The 6,406-nt window shown below is 35.4% G+C and overlaps 1 non-coding gene across 1 annotated transcript; it reads left to right on the forward strand.

The window, feature by feature from the left end:
• The first annotated feature begins 1,180 nt into the window (after positions 1-1,180).
• On the forward strand, positions 1,181-1,252 carry Trnah-gug (transfer RNA histidin (anticodon GUG)). Its single transcript has one exon. It is a non-coding gene; the product is annotated as a tRNA-His (tRNA).
• The last annotated feature ends 5,154 nt before the right edge of the window (positions 1,253-6,406 follow it).

Below are 6,406 nucleotides of genomic sequence, written 5' to 3' on the forward strand. Positions count from 1 at the left end.
ACTCACAATAACACGTGTAACTTCCGATAGCTTAGCAGTTCGGAGCTTTCTAATTATATTTGTCTACTCTTATGTTTATAACACTCATCAGTCATCCCTAATAAGAAAGTTATCATAAAAATCGGTAAAGAAACACCAAAGTTATACATAAAATACGCTAAGCCATCGCGCGTGAATACTAATTCATGCTGTAAGGATTATTTTTGTGTAACGGTTGCCGCGCTCGACGCGACTCGCGGTGGGAGGAATAAATAAAGAAGTGCAGCCTTAATGAGTAGGGTAGGGGTAGGGTAGGGTAGGGTAGGGGTAGGGTAGTAGTAGGGTTGGGATAGGGTAGGGTAGGGGTAGGGTAGAGGTAGGTTAGGGTAGGGGTAGTTGAAAGTTTACAATGACTTTCACGCGGACGAAGTCGCGGGCGTCCGCTAGTATTTAATAAATATCTACAGCGGATACAAGTTATTCCAGGAATCAGAGTTCCCTAGATGCGTGATATCCACTAGGTATAGGTAAATTATTGAATTGACACAGTCGGAAATCGAACATACGATTACACAGCATTAAACACTGAGAAAGAGATCGATAAAATTAAGGCAGGCGTCCACAGATCTGCATCGTACGTATCGGACGCAACGGATTTTTACTTTTACGGTAGATTCATGCTATCCCTACGATGTGGATCAGTGGACGCAGTTGTATGACTTTCTATACATAGAATAATTACAATCTGTTTATATGCGATACGTACAATGCGGATCTGTGGACGTCTCAGACCAATTAAAAAAGGACTAGTATCGCACCCAAATTCACGAACAAAATTGTCTGTCATTTTCTGAGAAAAACGAGCTTAGATTTGGCATATATCTTACACTACAAAAAAGGTATTTTTACGGAGGTCTATAACCGACGAATGCAATTACAACTATAAAACATCGATTCTATAGAGACATTTTTTGTAATTGCATGCATCGTTGATCATATACTTTGACAGAAAAGTAACGTCTAACGAGGCAGGTCCATACAATAATTGGTCTGAGGTGGACGTCTACTATAATTCATGTTGCAAAATAGTAAAAGTGTTTTTCTATTGCGCTTCATACTTTTATTTTTACTTTTCACGCTTCAATGAGCACAAAACCTTTACTGTAGAGTTATTTCGCCGGTACAAGCATCAGCTCCGACAGCCGTGATCGTCTAGTGGTTAGGACCCTACGTTGTGGCCGTAGTAACCCAGGTTCGAATCCTGGTCACGGCAGCGAATAGCTGTCGCGGCGGAGTTATTTTTTTTGTTTAGTTAATTTAGCAAAAGCACTTAGCTTTAGGATTTTATTTGTTATGTGCTAATAATATCTACTGGTTTTTAAAATGTTAAGGTTAAGTTATAGATGAAGTTGTGATGATTTAAATAGTCATTTTGTCTTAGTTCTCTGTTGTTGATGTTTTTCTTTCAGATTTTTCTTTCTATCAAATGACAGTAGGTATACAGAAGCAGAGTGTGGATGTTCTTTATTTTTATGATGTCAGTTTTAGGTATTCAACTGAACTGGAGTACCAAATGATCAGAGATGTACAAAATGGTTTTAAAAAAGCATTTAAATACAAAATGCAAAATACTTTTGAGATTTACTATTTCAAATGCAAAATACCAAATAGGTTTGCGTTTGGTATTTTAAATGCTAAATGCAAAATAGGTATTTTCAAAATACTTTTTCAAAATAAAATACCTTTTGACCAAATCATAGATAATTTGTATTTATCATGAGAAATAGAGACACAATGCCGAGCCGAACAAAAACGTTCGTCATAATGTTTGTCGTTTTCGTGTGACATTGTCACTCGTCAAGACTAAAGGCGACGTTCCTTGTGGACTACGGAACCCTAAAAAGAACGCACATGGCTAGCAGGCGCCTCTATTGGTCAAATTCGGCAATACAAGCGTCATTCGTTCATTTCGTTTTGTTTGACTGTTAATGTTGGCTAAACTTAATCACAAACTATTTTGCATTTTGAAATGAATATTAAAAATACAAAATACATCTCTAAAGGTATTTCAAATAAAATACAAAATGTTTTTTTACTAAAAAGCATTTAAATGCAAAATACAAAATAGCTATTTTGCATTTTGTATTTGCATTTTAAATAGAAGTATTTCAAATAAATCACATCTCTGCAAATGATAACCTATAATAAAGCGCAATAATTATGTAACTAGTTGTATTTTACTTATACAATTTCTTCAAAATCCGTGAATGAAACTATCCAGAACTAACAGATAATTCCCATCCCTAACTTAAACATAGTAGTGAGCTGATGATTAGTTTTCTATAGTGGATATAAAAAATATTAACAACATTTTAAAGAATGTAAGTTATACTTAAAAACATCGTTACAAGTACCCGCACAAAGGACAGGCGATGATGGCTGATGCCATAAAATAAATCTGATAAGCCTACTTTCTTTGCGTTATAGGCCATAACTTTTTATAGTACCGACTGTACATAATAATGATAACAATATTTGAGGCTTTATTGAAGCCTGCTCCTGACGCGATAAATGGAGCTTACAGTAAAAATCTAATAATATGATAATTGTGAATTGTTTCCACTTTTCAGCACAATTAGCAATATTTCTGCTGTTATAGCCATGTTACATATCGATTCTATATACAAAGCTACAATCGTTAACTCTTACAATACTAAATATACGTATCTCACGTATCAATCGAAAAATCAATTTCCATATTTTTTTTAATAGCAATACTGATCTTCTTTCTATACTTTATACTCGTACGTCTACCTCCAGTGCAACTTAAAATTAAAAAATTTGAAAGCCCTCCACTGTTTATCAAAATTTTAATAAACTGTCGAGAATTTAATTTTTTTTATTATTATTCTTTACAAGTTAGCCCTTGACTACAATCTTACCTGATAGTAAGTGATGATGCAGTCTAAGATGGAAGCGGGCTAACTTTTTAGGAGGAGGATGAAAATCCACACCCCTTTCGGTTTCTACACGGCATCGTACCGGAACGCTAAATCGCTTGGCGGTACGTCTTTGCCGGTAGGGTGGTAACTAGCCACGGCCGAAGCCTGCCAGACCTGTACAAATTAAGAAAATCTCAATCTGCCCAGCCGGGGATCGAACCCAGGACCTCCGTCTTGTAAGTCCACCGCGCATAACACTGCGCCACGGAGGCCGTCAAAAACCAATTTAACTAGAATGACGTCTTTTATGTCAGAAATTACTTCCATAACAATAGAAAAGCATCTACATCTTCAAACTGCTTTAAAAATCTTCGTACTTAGAAAAAAATCTATACTAAATATTATAAAGCTAAAGAGTTTGTTTATTTGAACGCGATAATCTCAGGAACTATTGGTCCAATTAGACTTTCACTGTTAGACCGCCCATTTATAGAGGAAGGCTATAGGTTATAGGCTATATAGAATATATATTATCCCCGTATTCCTATGGGATCAGGAACCATGCGGGTGAAAGGGCGCCAAAAGTCATGAATATGTAAAGATTTTCTAACATAAAACTCGATCAAGCTAAATTCATGACAGATGTGGGTTTTTCAAAGTTCATTTTTTAATGTGTAACAATAATTTTAATGAAAGTACACAGTCTAAGTAAAATACAGTAGTTTGTCTTATCTTATCAAATTTAAATTCAGTACAGATACGGATTTTTCAAAAGTTATTTTTTTTAATGTGTATCAATAACTTTAATGAAAGTACACAGTCTAAGTAAAATACAGTAAGTAGAGTTAAATATAGATTTACGTATAACTACTATAAGACTCACAATCTCGTAGTTCCATCGTCGCGTTCAAAACGTTTAAGCCCACGACTGAAGCATAATTCTAAGACCCTCTTTGTATTATGAATAATGGTTTTCAAATGCCAGACACAAAAGAGCCTCAGCAGCAATGAGCTTTGTGCATTATGTTCTAATAGTGGGTCGGCATGCTTTGTGATTCAGTGCATGTATGCTTTTAAATGTATAATACTTGATGCAACGATGCCTTATAGTTTATACTAAGTATTTTACTTTAGCCGTGATAGTCCAATGGATATGACCTCTGCCTCCCATTCCGGAGGGTGTGGGTTCGAATCCGGTCCGGCACCTCACACTTTTCAGTTGTGTGCATTTTAAGAAATTAAATATCACGTGTCTCAAACATCGTGAGGAAACCTGCATACCAAAGAACTTTCTTAATTTTCTGCGTGTGTGAAGTCTGCCAATCCGCATTGGGTCAGTGAAAGTGATAATGATGAATGATGACGATTTTACTTTTTAGGGTTCCATAGACAACAAGGAACCCTTATGTCTGTCTGTCCGTCTATCCGGCCTTCTGTCCACGGTTTAGCGAGATACTATTACTATTAGAAAGCTGTTAGTTAGCATGAGTATGTACACAAAAATTGTAAATAAAGTCGTAAAGTAAATTTATATGTAAACTAGCAGACGCCCGCGACTTCGTCCGTCGAATTTAGTTTTTCACAAATCCCTCGGGAACCATGGATTTTTCTGGGATAAAAAGTAGCCTATGTGTTAATCCATGCTATAATATATCTCAATACCAAATTTTAGCTAATTCGGTTCATTAGTCAAGGCGTGAAAGAGTAACAAACATTCATATCATCAAAATCATCAGTTTCCGCAAATCTCGGGAAACCATGGATTTTTTCGGGATAAAAAAAAGCTTATGTGTATCCAGAGTAAAATCTATTTCCATTCCAAGTTTCAGCCAAATCGCTTCAGTAGTAGCGGCGTTAAAGAGTAACAAACAGTAAAACGTTATTATAATGAAGTCCTAAATTCTGTTTTAAGTATAAAAACTGCAATTTTGGAAGTTAAAGAAATACTTGTTTAATTTTTTCTCCAATTTCTCGAGAAACTTAGTAATACCTAAGTCCAGAACTAAGCCAGGAGCTTCTATTTCAGTATGTGCGCCCAATTTCAATATTTGTAGCACAAAGAACCTCACGGCCCCATAAACAATCTTTGTAGCCGTGATACAAATGAACTTGTAAAAGACTTAAGTATAATTTAGTAAAGCAGCTTAGCATATTTAAATATTATACGCCTCTTAAATATTCAACGAAGTATTACAGGGAGGCCTAGCACGGATTATGAACTACCGAACGTAGGGATGGCAGTCAGTTGCATTGTTTTAGCCACGGACTTATGAATATCTAGACGTTGCATTGTTATAACCACGGATTTACGTTTAGTTAGAAGCCGCTTTTTTAACCAATAGTGGAGAATCGGACTATGATAAATAATGACGCCACGGGAATTATACGAAAGTTAATTTAGAAATAATTGAAAGTAATTAAAACCATTCATTAATATCGATTAAAAGTCAAAATAAGTAACAAACATACACACTTACACACGAATATTTTTTTGTAATACTCGAAAATTTATCCAATAGTGGGGAATTGAACCATGATAAATATTGACGCCACGGGAGTTATACGAAAGTTAATAATTGAAAGTAATTAAAACTGTAGGAAAACTTACAGTTTTTGCGGATCGCTGGGTTTCACCTTCAGTTAAATACTAATTATTATCACATGCTTCGTGTCACGTTTTTTCTTGCGCCGGCCGGCTTCTTCGCGGGTTGGTAGATACACTTCTTCCTTTGCGGTTTGTATATTGTAAGTTTGTAAGATAGGTTTAGGCGATCAGCGGATATGGAGCTCCAAGTGAAAAAAAGGACAATTTGCGGATTAATCTGATAGAGGTTGTTGAACTTGTGTAGGTGACGCGGAAGTGAATCAAAAAGAATGCGTAGTGATTTCATAGACTAAATGTCAATGTTTCATAGACTTTGTTTTTTTTTTTTTTTTTTTGATGGACTCGTGGTCGAGCTCTTTGATATTAAGAATCTTACAACTCCCCCGGGCGTAGAGGTACCCTCTACATAAATTAATAACTGAATTATAAGGTTTGAGCGTTGAGCTTGAAGTATATGTGAAAATATATTTATAACTATAATGTACTAAATAAATGAATTATCTTTAATTAAAACAATTTGAATGAAATTAAATATTATTGCAAAGGTAAGGGACTAATCCGTACAACAGGACGGATATAGCTTCCGGAGTGCGTTCTAACTTTGACTGCTCTGACTATATTATCCTTCCCTGGATACAATTGTTCTACTATTCCTAAAGGCCAACATAAAGGATGAGTATTAGAATCTTTGATCAATACAACAGTTCCAGTAGTAATAGGATTAGAAGGTGTATTCCATTTCTGTCTCTGTTGTAAAGAAGTTAAGTACTCTTGACTCCACCGTTTCCAAAAGGAATGAGTGATCTTTTTTAATAATTGATAGCGTGATAACCGAGTGTCAGGTATGTCAGTCAAGTCTTCTGATGGTAAATACTTCATA

The sequence above is a fragment of the Bicyclus anynana genome, chromosome 3, assembly GCF_947172395.1.
Source record: "Bicyclus anynana chromosome 3, ilBicAnyn1.1, whole genome shotgun sequence".
NCBI classification, from domain to species: Eukaryota; Metazoa; Arthropoda; class Insecta; order Lepidoptera; family Nymphalidae; genus Bicyclus; species Bicyclus anynana.